The sequence below is a fragment of the Phyllobates terribilis genome, unplaced genomic scaffold (assembly GCF_046119375.1).
Source record: "Phyllobates terribilis strain yellow unplaced genomic scaffold, ASM4611937v1 Scaffold_12__6_contigs__length_324123572, whole genome shotgun sequence".
Classification (NCBI taxonomy): domain Eukaryota; kingdom Metazoa; phylum Chordata; class Amphibia; order Anura; family Dendrobatidae; genus Phyllobates; species Phyllobates terribilis.
In genome coordinates this window covers 20,968,157-20,982,188 of record NW_027362772.1, presented here as the reverse complement: position 1 = coordinate 20,982,188, position 14,032 = coordinate 20,968,157, and the positions used below count along the sequence as shown (strand labels likewise).

The following is a 14,032-nucleotide window of genomic DNA, read 5'->3' as shown; positions in this document are numbered from 1 at the left end:
AGAATTTGGAGCCGTGCATCAGAAAAAAAAAGATCTTTCCAAATATATCAAGAAAATAATCTGCACAGAATATTAAGTAAAAAAAAAAGCGATGCTTCAATGTTTTTTTTTGATATTTACAAATCTTCAGGCGCGTTATAAATATATGACGAGCAGATGTGAAGCTGTTACATTTGTCACAGCCCTTAGATTCAGTTACGATCCAGATCCATAGCTATGCTAAAGCTGCGGCCGTTCATTACACGCTGCACTGCACACGCACACTGATGACATATGGATCCGGTGCTGCATCCATGGGGAGAGCATCTCGTTGCCGGCACCTGGGTTATTTCGAAAGGCTTGCCAAATTGTAGCTCCATGGTCAGCAATTAATAATATGCATCTGAATATATACAAATCCATGCAGTATGCTCTATAGCTTAAGAACAAAATGCTAGAAGTACAGTGAAGACTGACACAGTGTGCACGTAGAAGCATAAAGCTGAGGTACTGCATTATATAGTGACGCTGTAGTGCAGCAGAGATGTGAATTATAATATATTTGCCCCTATGAGCCCTCCTACCAGCAGAATGAGTTAATGTGCTGAGCAGGGGATCAGCAGCACCATGGACAGCACCTGCCCTGCATACTAATCTGCACAGGATCCTCAGCTCTGCAGCCAACCCCAAGCCAGCCTCCACCTCTCCCTCCAATGTGAGGTCTCCAGTCCTCTCTCTCAATCAGTCTCCCTCATCAATGCAGCAGTGAGAGTAAGAGAAGAAGAGGGAGGGACAAGGCTCAGCCAGAGAATGGGAGAGATGACAGAGACAGAGGCAGCAAGAAGAGAGAGAAAGTGACAGGCGGAGGAAAAAAGGAGAGGACAGTGCAGGGTGGGAGAACATGCAAGACAGGCAGATGGGGGATGGGAAGAGGAAGAGGACAGGACAGCTAGGGGGGGATACATATAGGGAGGGAGACACATACTAGACTTGTCTCCCTGGGAAACAGCAAGGAATTACTCCGCATTGCGTTGCTTGGACAACATTACAGCAATTATAGGAAATCCCTTACTGGGAGACGGTTACCTGGCTGCAAACCGTCTGCACCTGGGACCAGCCGCCAGCACTCCATCAGCAGCCCACAGAGGCCGGCTACGGAGCAGATGAGCAGGCAAGTAGCCCATTATCTGCACATACAATGGCCATCCGGCAGCATGCACCGGGGATGGGCTGCAGAGGCGAGGAGGGATGGAGGCCACGATGGCCAGATGGGAGAAAGACTGGGAAAGTCATTGGCAGGGCGGTGGGATCGGGTCACAGGTCAGCGAGCGACAAGGTCACGGAATGGGTCCAGGTGGGCAGGTGGCATCGGTGCACTGGGTCCATGTCTGGCGGCTGCACTGCGGTGTGCACAGAACTAACTGCAGTGTCTGCACCAAACCCAACTCCGACCGGGGACTGCAAGTGTACGGGGGTCTCACCGCTGCCCACGTCATAGGCGCCCAGTGCAAGGAGGGGGCACAGATACTGAACTGTAAAGAGCTGCGGAATATGTTGGCGCTATAGAAATAAAAACTATTATATAGCAATGATTTGTAATCACTCACTGCATTATATGTCATTGCTGTACAGTATTTATTACTTTGTATCATTGCAAAACACATAATGTAACCACAATGTATAACGGTAATGACATACAGAGTAATAATACTTATAACACATAATATATAATAGTAATGATATATAATACAATGATACAAAATAACAAATACTATATAATGATACGTAATGTAACCACAATGTATAACGGTAATGACATACAGAGTAATAATACTTATAACACATAATATATAATACAATGATACAAAGTAACAAATACTATATAATGATACGTAATGTAACCACAATGTATAATGCTAATGAATATATAATACAATGACATAATAATGCATAATAGTAATGATATAATACAATGATACAAAGTAACAAATACTATATAACACATAATGTAGCGGTAATGATATATAATACAATGACATAATAGTAACACACAATGTATAATAGTGATGTGATATATAATACAATGACAGAGTAGTAAAGACTTTATACTGATACATAATAGTGATACATGTTACAAATTAATAAAAGATACATAATGTAAACGCAATGTATAACGGTAATGACATATAATAGTGACATACAGCATAATAATATAATTACATAGTGTAATAGTAATGATACATAATTATATACAATATAATAAGTGCTCCATATTACAAGAACATTCAGAGTAATAAATAATAACAATATGATCACATAGTCCCTACTAATAATACTAAGTAATATAACCACCTACAGTTTATTAACAATGATATATAAGTATATTTATAATCATAAATAGTAATAATAATAAGCACATATCGTATGCTAATGATATGTAATATAATCAAATATTTTACAATAATTATACATAAGGACATAATAATAAACCACACTAATAATGATACATAATATAACTACACAGTGTACAGTTATCATATATAATACAATGATACATAATGTACACAATGTATAACTGTCGTAATATATAATAGTGACATACAGAATAATATAATCACATAGTGTAACAATTGTACAGAATTATATAGAGTATAATAAGTGCTACATATTACAACATACGGAATAATGTAATCACATAGTGTTTACTAATAATGATACATAATGTAACCACACACTGTATAAAAGTCATGATATATAGTATAATTCTACAGTATAATAATAATGATACATAGAATAATAATAACCACATACTGATTACTGGTAATGATACATAATATAATATCGATGATACATAAGTCACACTTATGGAGGGATGGGGTTACTATACAGAAGATTATGTACATGTGTATAGACGATGATACTTATCATCACATCCCCTCTGTATCCGGTCCACACAATACTTGGGCCTAAGGCAAGAGGCGATGATATTCCAAACAGCAGAAGAAAGTGGAAGAGAAGGGGAAGCATTTAGCTGCTGCACCAATGACTTATTGCTGTTTAGTCCTTGAAAGACGCCTTTGGTTGCATGATAGATGGAAGCATGACGTAAAGTAAAGCTCATGGGCCCCAAAGCAGATTCTGTACCTGGGCATTATACTATATGGAGGACTATGGGGAGTGCATTATACGATATTGAGGACTATGGGGAGTGTATTATACTGTATGGAGGACTATGGGGAGTGGATTATACTATATGGAGGACTATCGGGAGTGTATTATACTGTATGGAGGACTATAGGGAGTGCATTATACTATATGGAGGACTATCGGGAGTGTATTATACTGTATGGAGGACTATAGGGAGTGCATTATACTATATGGAGGACTATGGGGAGTGTATTATAATGTATGTTGTACTATAGGGAGTGCATTATACTATATGGAGGACTATGGGGAGTGTATTATACTGTATGGAAGACTATGGGGAGTGCATTATACTATATGGAGGATTATGGGGAGTGCATTATACTATATGGAGGACTATGGAGAGTGCATTATACTGTATGGAGGACTATGGAGCCTTCATTATACTATATGGGGACTATGGGGGTGTATTATACTGTATGGAGGACTATGGGGAGTGCATTATACTATATGGAGGACTATGGGGAGTGGATTATACTATATGGAGGACTATCGGGAGTGTATTATACTGTATGGAGGACTATAGGGAGTGCATTATACTATATGGAGGACTATCGGGAGTGTATTATACTGTATGGAGGACTATAGGGAGTGCATTATACTATATGGAGGACTATGGGCAGTGTATTATAATATATGTTGTACTATAGGGAGTGCATTATACTATATGGAGGACTATGGGGAGTGTATTATACTGTATGGAAGATTATGGGGAGTGCATTATACTATATGGAGGACTATGGGGAGTGTATTATAATGTATGTTGTACTATAGGGAGTGCATTATACTATATGGAGGACTATGGGGAGTGTATTATACTGTATGGAAGACTATGGGGAGTGCATTATACTATATGGAGGATTATGGGGAGTGCATTATACTATATGGAGGACTATGGAGAGTGCATTATACTGTATGGAGGACTATGGAGCCTTCATTATACTATATGGGGACTATGGGGGTGTATTATACTGTATGGAGGACTATGGGGAGTGCATTATACTATATGGAGGACTATGGGGAGTGGATTATACTATATGGAGGACTATCGGGAGTGTATTATACTGTATGGAGGACTATAGGGAGTGCATTATACTATATGGAGGACTATCGGGAGTGTATTATACTGTATGGAGGACTATAGGGAGTGCATTATACTATATGGAGGACTATGGGGAGTGTATTATAATGTATGTTGTACTATAGGGAGTGCATTATACTATATGGAGGACTATGGGGAGTGTATTATACTGTATGGAAGACTATGGGGAGTGCATTATACTATATGGAGGATTATGGGGAGTGCATTATACTATATGGAGGACTATGGAGAGTGCATTATACTGTATGGAGGACTATGGAGCCTTCATTATACTATATGGGGACTATGGGGTGTATTATACTGTATGGAGGACTATAGGGAGTGCATTATACTATATGGAGTACTATGGGGAGTGCATTATACTATATGAAGGATTATGGGGAGTGCATTATACTATATGGAGGACTATTGGGAGTGCATTGTACTATATGGAGGACTATGGGGAGTGTATTATAATGTATGGAGGGCTATAGGGAGTGCATTATACTGTATGGAGGACTATGGGGAGTGTATTATACTGTATGGAGGACTATGGGGAGTGCATTATACTATATGGAGGACTATGGGGAGTGCATTATACTATATGAAGGATTAAGGGGAGTGCATTATACTATATGGAGGACAATAGGGACTGCATTGTACTATATGTAGGACTATGGGGAGTGTATTATAATGTATGGAGGACTATAGGGAGTGCATTATACTATATGGAGGACTATGGGGAGTGCATTATACTATATGGAGGACTATGGGGGGTGCATTATACTGTTTGGATGACTATGGGGAGTGTATTATACTGTGTGGAGGACTATGGAGAGTGCATTATACTGTGTGGAGTACTATGGGGTGCATAATGCTATATGGAGGACTAAGGGAAGTGCATTATACTACATGGAGGACTATGGGGAGTGCATTATAATGTATGGAGGACTATGGGGAGTGCATTATACTATATGGAGGACTATGGGGAGTGCAGTATACTGTGTGAAGGACTATGGGAGTGCTGTATACTGTGTGGAGGACTATGGGGAGTACATTATACTATAAGGAGGACTATGGGGGGTGTATAATACCATATGAAGGACTATGGGGAGTGCATTATACTGTATGGAGGACTATGAAGAGTGCATTATACTGTGTGGAGGACTATGCGGTGCATTATACTATATGGAGGACTATGGGGAGTTCATTATACTGTGGGGAGTGCATTATATTGTATGGAGGACCATGGGGGTGCATTATAAAGTATGGAGGACCATGGGGAGTGCATTATACTGTGTGGAGGAGTATAGGGAGTGCATTATACTATATGGAGGACTATGGGGGGTGCAGTATACTATATGGAGGACTATGAAGAGTGCATTATATCGTATGGAGGACTATGGGGAGTGCATTATACCATATGGAGGACTATGGGGAGTGCATTATACTGTATGGAGGACTATGGGGGGTGCATTATACTATATGGAGGACTATGGGGGGTGCAGTATACTATATGGAGGACTATGAAGAGTGCATTATACCGTATGGAGGACTATGGGTAGTGCATTATACCGTATGGAGGACTATGGGGAGTGCATTATACTGTATGGAGGACTATGGGGAGTGCATTATACTATATGGAAGTCTGGGGGGGTGCAGTATACTATATGGAGGACTACGGAGAGTGCATTATACTGTATGGAGGACTATGGGGAGTGCATTATACTATATGGAGGACTATGGATGGTGCATTATACTATATGGAGGAATGGGGAGTGCACTATACTGTATGGAGGACTATGGAGAGTGCATTATACTGTGTGGAGGACTATGAGGTGCATTATGCTATATGGAGGACTATGGGGAGTGCAGTATCCTGTGTGAAGGACTATGGGGAGTGCATTATACTATATGGAGGACTATGGGGGTGCATTATACTATATGGATGAATATGGAGTGCATTATACTGTATGGAGGACTATGGAGAGTGCATTATACTGTGTGGAGGACTATGAGGTGTATTATGCTATATGGAGGACTATGGGGAGTGCATTATACTATATGGAGGACTATGGGGAGTGCATTATACTGCGTGGAAAACTATGGGGAGTGCATTATACTATATGGAGGACTATGGGGAGTGGGGAGTGCAATATACTGTGTGAAGGAATATGGGGAGTGCATTATACTGCGTGGAGGACTCTGGGAAGTGCATTAAACTGTATGAAGGACTATGGGGAGTGTATTATACTGTATGGAGGACTATGGGGAGTGAATTATACTATATGGAGGACTATGAGGAGTGCATTATACTGTATGGATGACTTTGGAGAGTGCATTGTACTGTGTGGCGGATCATGAGGTGCGTTATACTATATGGAGGACTATGAAGAGTGAATTATACTATATGGAGGACTATGGGGAGTGCATTATACTGTATGGAGGACTATGTGGAGTGCATTATACTATATGGAGGACTATGGGGTGTGCATTATACTGTATGGATGTCTATGGGGAGTGTATTATACTGTGTGGAGGACTATAGAGAGTGCATTATACTGTGTGGAGTACTATGGGGTGCATAATGCTATATGGAGGACTAAGGGAAGTGCATTATACTACATGGAGGACTATGGGGAGTGCATTATACTGTATGGAGGACTATGGGGAGTGCATTATACTATATGGAGGACTATGGGGAGTGCAGTATACTGTGTGAAGGACTATGGGAGTGCTGTATACTGTATGGAGGACTATGAGGAGTACATTATACTATAAGGAGGACTATGGGGGGTGCATAATACTATATGGAGGACTATGGGGAGTGCAGTATACTGTGTGAAGGACTATGGGAGTGCTGTATACTGTGTGGAGGACTATGAGGAGTACATTATACTATAAGGAGGACTATGGGGGTGCATAATACTATATGAAGGACTATGGGGAGTGCATTATACTGTATGGAGGACTATGAAGAGTGCATTATACTGTGTGGAGGACTATGCGGTACATTATACTATATGGAGGACTATGGGGAGTGCATTATACTGTGGGGAGTGCATTATATTGTATGGAGGACCATGGGGGTGCATTATACAGTATGGAGGACCATGGGGAGTGCATTATACTGTATGGAGGACTATGGGGAGTGCATTATACTATATGGAGGACTATGGGTGGTGCAGTATACTATATGGAGGACTATGAAGAGTGCATTATACCGTATGGAGGACTATGTGGAGTGCATTATACCGTATGGAGGACTATGGGGAGTGCATTATACTGTATGGAGGACTATGGGGGGTGCAGTATACTATATGGAGGACTATGAAGAGTGCATTATTCCGTATGGAGGACTATGGGTAGTGCATTATACTGTATGGAGGACTATGGGGAGTGCATTATACTGTATGGAGGACTATGGGGAGTGCATAATACTATATGGAAGTCTGTGGGGGGTGCAGTATACTATATTGAGGACTATGGAGAGTGCATTATACTGTATGGAGGACTATGGGGAGTGCATTATACTATATGGAGAACTATGGGGAGTGCATTATACTGTATGGAGGACTATGGGGAGTGAAATATACAGTATGGAGGACTATGAGGAGTGTATTATACTATATGGAGGACTATGGATGGTGCATTATACTATATGGAGGAATGGGGAGTGCATCATACTGTATGGAGGACTATGGAGAGTGCATTATACTGTGTGGAGGACTATGAGGTGCATTATGCTATATGGAGGACTATGGGGAGTGCAGTATACTATATGGAGGACTATGGGGAGCGCATTATTCTGCGTGGAGGACTATGGGGAGTGCATTATACTATATGGAGGACTATGAGGAGTGCAGTATACTGTGTGAAGGAATATGGGGAGTGCATTATACTGCGTGGAGGACTATGGGAAGTGCATTATACTGTATGAAGGACTATGGGGAGTGTATTATACTGTATGGAGGACTATGGGGAGTGCAGTATACTATATGGAGGACTATGGGGAGTGCATTATACTGCGTGGAGGACTATGGGGAGTGGATTATACTATATGGAGGACTATGAGGAGTGCAGTATACTGTGTGAAAGAATATGGGGAGTGCATTATACTGCGTGGAGGACTATGGGAAGTGCATTATACTGTATGAAGGACTATGGGGAGTGTATTATACTGTATGGAGGACTATGGGGAGTGCATTATACTATATGGAGGACTATGGGGGATGCATAATACTATATGGAGGACTATGAGGAGTGCATTATACTGTGTGGAGGACTATGGAGAGTGCATTATACTGTGTGGCGGATCATGAGGTGCGTTATACTATATGGAGGACTATGAGGAGTGAATTATTCTATATGGAGGACTATGGGGAGTGCATTATACTGTTTAGAGGACTATGGGAGTGCATTATACTATATGGAGGACTATGGGGAGTGCGTTATAGTGTATGGAGGGCTATATGGAGTGCATTATACTATATGGAGGACTATGGGGAGTGCATTATACTGTATGGAGGACTATGGAGAGTGCATTATACTGTATGTAGGCCTATGAGGAGTGCAGTATACTATATGGTGGACTATGGGGAGACATTTAGGCCCCATTAGGAATCAGGGCTCAGTACAGCTGCCACCCTCCCCTTTCTGCTTTACCTTTAGAACTCTCTGATAACAAAAAAAACATTAGTTTGCACAGTGAGCGGATATACTTTAGTGATAGTGTCCCTTTAAGGGCTTTTCCGCGGTGCTGTGCAGCGCTGTTCGTCCGTTATATCCTGCGGCTGATCTGCCGTTCTAGTTTTATCCATCGGTTCTGCCCTCAGACGTGACAGAGCACAATTATTAGATTTACTTTGTGTTCGATATCTATTATTGTCCAGACTCCATCTGTAGGAAAACAACCCCAGGCTTAGCGCAGGAGAGCAGCGGCACAGCCAGGACAAGCGACACCGCCAGGATAAGCGGCACAGCCAGGATAAGCGGCACAGCCAGGACAAGCGACACCGCCAGGATAAGCGGCACAGCCAGGACAAGCGGCACAGCCAGAACGAGCGCCGCTCCATGGAGTCGCACTATAGTTCTCTAGTTTTCTAATTTGGGAACATTTTCAGGGTGTGTAGTAATTCAGTTACACTGGAAGAGTACAGACCAGGAACTGTGCACAGTACTTACAGCCTACAGGGGGCGCTGAGGAGTTTAGGACATGGACGTAGATGTTCCCAGGTCCTGCCGTCCAGTACTATCAATATAATTGGGGTTCTGGTCCAAAAGATTCTTATATGTCATTTTTGAGACTGTTAGATAAACTGTACTGGGTGGAAAGTGGATCAGTGAGTAAAATGCCAGCCGTGGGCGTCTGGAAGACATTAGTCCTATCAATAGTAAGAGTTTCAGGGTGCAGAATTTGCATTGGCATCCAAAAGCTTTCTTTCATGTTTATGGTCAGGAACTAATTGATAACTATATTGGGTGGAAAGTGGATCAGTGAGTAAGAAGCATCTGGAAGATGCGTCTGGAAGAAATTAGTCCTATCAATAGTATGTGAGAGTCTCAGGGTGCAGAATTTGCATTGGCGTCCAAAAGCTTTCTATTATATCTATTGTCAGGAATTGATTGATATTTATATTGGGTGGAAAGTGGATCAGTGAGTACGATTCCAGCCGCGGGCATCTTGAAGACATTAGTCCTATTAATAGTGAGAGTTTCAGGGTGCAGAATTTGCATTGGCATCCAAAAGCTTTTTTTTTCATGCCTATGGTCAGGAATTGATTGGTAACTATATTGGGTGGAAAGTGGATCAGTGAGTAAGATGCCTCTGGAAGATGCGTCTGGAAGAAATTAGTCCTATCAATAGTATGTGAGAGTCTCAGGGTGCAGAATTTGCATTGGTGTCCAAAAGCTTTCTCTCATATCTATTGTCAGGAATTGATTGATAATTATATTGGGTGGAAAGTGGATCAGTGAGTACGATACGTCTGGAAGAATTTAGTCCTATCAATAGTTTGTGAGAGTTACAGGGTGCAGAATTTGCATTGGCGTCCAAAAGCTTTCTTTCAAGTCTATAGACAGAAATTGATTGATAACTATATTAAGTGGAAAGTGAATCAGTGAGTAAAATGTACTTTTGATGCCAGCTATGGGTGTCTGGGAGACACCAGTCCTATCGAGTGCATGAAAATTTCAGGGTGAAGAATTTACATTCTGGTCCAAATGTTTTCTGTCATGTCTGTAGTCAGAAATTGATAGATAAACTACAATGGGTGGAAAGTGGATCAGTGAATAAGATGTACTTTAGTCACTAGCGATTGATATCTGAGTGACCCCCTATCCTATAGATAGCACATGAATGTTTTGGGGTCATTTTGGGTCTATAAGCTTCCTTTCATGTCTGTAGTCAGAGACTGATGGATAAACTATACTGGAAAAAAGGTGCATCAGTGAGTAAGATTTATAGTCACCAGCTACTGGAAGTTAGGATAGCAGTCTTATCAAGTATATATGACATTTTTCAGGGTTTTGACACAGATTTTGCATTGGTTTCCACAAGTTTCTTGTCATGCCTCTGGTTAGAAAATAATGGATAAACTATACTGGGTGGAAAGTGGATCAGTGAGTAAGATTTTATTTTATGTATTTTTGTTACTTTATTTTTGGAACATAATCATTAGTGTTTTGGGTTTGTTACTTAATGTTAATAAGACTTAATCAGTACCATCAAATATTTCCTTGGGACCTGAGGTGAGTGTCGGGGGCAGTATAATGAGGTCTACCGCCCATGGGTTAAGATTAGTGACATCACTCTGCCCAGAGCGATGATGTCACTTTATATGAGATGTTCAGCCAATCAACACTGTCCATGTGTAAAATCTAAATAAGGAAGCAGCTCATAATATACAGGCTGGAAAGTTGGATCAGTGAGTAAGAGTGTAGAAATGTGGGTAAGTGAATAACATACAGTGATGTTCTGTATTCTGTGGATGGAAAATATGATTCCTATGCATGCTGGGAGTTGGACTACTGGAGAGTCACATATTGGAAATTGCAGTCATATTAAACTGAAGGGTGGATCAGTGGGTAAGATACACTTTATCCATTGCGTTCAATGTGAATTACTGAGCTCAAATATTTCCTGAAAATGTGTAAAGATACTGTCGTTAATATAATCAATGCAAAGATTATATTAAAGGAAACAAAATAATTTGCAATTGCTAAAATTTTCATAGAATCTTAGTCTCTAGTCACATCCAAAGCTGCACTAGAAATTCTCCTGATTTCTATATGTACTCCGCTATCCCTGCACATTCAGTGTCTGTTGCAAATAGGGAGGCAATGCATTTGAGCAGCAACATATTGAACGCAGCTCTGGATGTAATTGGAGTAAAAGACAAGACTTAACTCCAAAAAACAAAACACAAAATAAAAGCGAATTACAGATGGAGAAGAGCTCACTACAAATCCAGGGAAATGTCAGGAAAGAGTGACATAGAAAATGGCAATTAATTAATATTCAGCTTCATTATGGAAAAGATGATTAAGTATTGTGTCATAATTACATGAACTGTCCCCTGGGAGGGAGTCAGAGAGAGAAAGACGAAGAACGGAGATCAAAGGAAGCAGAAGGTGCCAGGAAGGGGAAGGTTAATCCAAGGGTTCTGATGATTAAAGGGGATCTCTATAGAGTCATAGCTATAGAGTGAGGAGGGGTGAAGGATGCAGGTATGTGCGGACTCCAGTGGCTGGTAGAGGTTATAACTCCCTGCCACATGGGAGAACAGCTTTGATGGTAGGACAGCCATGGAGTACATGTTGCACAGGAGCCCAAGATCATCAGATCCAGAGGAGCCCAAGAACAGCAGATCCAGGAGGAGCCCAAGAGCGTCAGATCTAGGAGGAGCCCAAGGACGTCAGATTCAGAAGGAGCCCAAGATCATCAGATCCAGAGGAGGCCAAGAACAGCAGATCCAGAAGGAGCCCAAGAGCGTCAGATCTAGGAGGAGCCCAAGGACGTCAGATTCAGGAGGAACCCAAGGGCTTCAGATCCAGAGGAGACCAAGAACGTCATATCCACAGGAGCCCAAGGGCATCGGATACAGGAGGAGCCCAAGAGCGTCAGATCTAGGAGAAGCCCAAGGGTGTCAGATCCACGAGGGTCCAAGAGCGTTTGATCAACGGGAACCAAACAGCGTCAGCTCCACATGAGCCCAAGAACATCAGATCCAGAGGAGCCCAAGAGTGTCAGATCCAGAGGAGCCCAAGAGCATCTTATCCAGAGGAGCCCAAGAGCATTAGTTCCAGAGGAGCCCAAGGGCGTCAGATCTAGGAGGAGCTCAAGGGGTCAGATTCAGGAGGAGCTCAAGGGCGTCAGATCCAGGAGGAGCACAAGTGCGTCAGATCAAGAGGAGCCCAAGAGCATCAGATCCAGATGAGCTCAAGGGTGTCAGATCCAGGAGGAGCCCAAGAGCGTCAGATCTAGGAGGAGCCCAAGAGTGTCAGATCTAGAGGAGCCCAAGAGCGTCAGATCCACAAGGGACCAAGACTATCAGATCCACAGGAGCCAAGAGTGTCAGATCCACAGGAGCCCAAAAGCATCAGATCCACAGGAGCCCAAGAGCGTCAGATCCAAAGAAGCCCAAGAGAGTCAGATCAAAAGAGCCCAACAGCGACTGATCCACAGGAGCCCAAGAGCAACAGATCTACAGGAGCCCAAGAAAGACAGATCCAGAGGAGCCCAAAAGCGACAGATCCACAAAGGCCCAAGAGAGTCAGATGCACAGCAGCCCAAGAGCGTCAGATCCACAGGAGCCCAAGATTGTGTGATCCACAGGGGCCCATTAGCGACAGACCCAAAGGAGCCCAAGAGCGTCAGATCCACAGGAGCCAAGGAGTGTCAGATCCACAGGGGCCCAAGAACGTCAGGTCCACAGGGACAAAGTATGGACCCGCTTGCTTAACTAGCCCCTGGTGAACACTGTCATACAGCTTCTTACAGTTACATTTTTGTGAAGGAGCATTTAAATGGAAGCCATCACTGGGATTATTCCTTATAATAATGTTCCACCATGTTGAATTCCTAGAAAATACTTTTGTAAAGTTATATACCAGTCCCCAGGAGCTGTATACCATATATACCTATATGCTTATGAGTCTGCTTGGTATATCTGGACTTTGCAGCACAGAACCGGCGCATGCGCGCAGTCAGCCTGGAAAATAAATCTATTTCGTTTTGTGCTGCACAAGGACTGATATAACATTTCTTTCTTCCCTCAGCAGCCGGACAAGTGGTAAAGTTAATGACCAAGAAGTTACAATGTGACCGGCACATGGGATAAAACAATTATTCTTCCCAGAACAAGGAAAACATACGGCGCATGCGCAAGTTCTATGTTGCAATGCACAAGCATGAGACTAAGCGGAGTGTGAATGATGTGTGCAGTGTCCTCCGTGAAGGAAGAGTCGCAGCTCAACAGGACACTTGTGAGATCCAGATGTGCCCACTGGATACATAAAGAAGTACTCCTCCTCCCATCAAAGTTTTTATCCTCTTGATATATTGCAGTCATCACATTATACGGCACTGTGCACTTACAATTGCTCATTTTGCCTTTCTACCCAGTTATTTCTTCTCTTTTCTCTGCTCTTTGTAGAAACAGGAAGTCCCTTGTCCCTGCATTTATCATTCCCCTCTTCAACTCCTGACCCAGCTGCTCCCTCCTCCCCCTGCCAGGGACTTTTGCAGTGACTCATGACTCATGCAGG

At 42.3% G+C, this 14,032-nt stretch overlaps 1 protein-coding gene across 1 annotated transcript in view; it reads left to right on the top strand.

The window, feature by feature from the left end:
- Nucleotides 1-641: 641 nt before the first annotated feature.
- The window catches only part of SCN1B (sodium voltage-gated channel beta subunit 1), a 73,271-nt gene continuing 59,880 nt past the window's right edge, over nt 642-14,032 (top strand). Inside the window, exon 1 of the mRNA XM_073655676.1 lies at nt 642-1,150. The gene's annotated coding sequence lies outside the window, so the exon portion shown is untranslated. The remainder of the gene's footprint in view (nt 1,151-14,032) is intronic.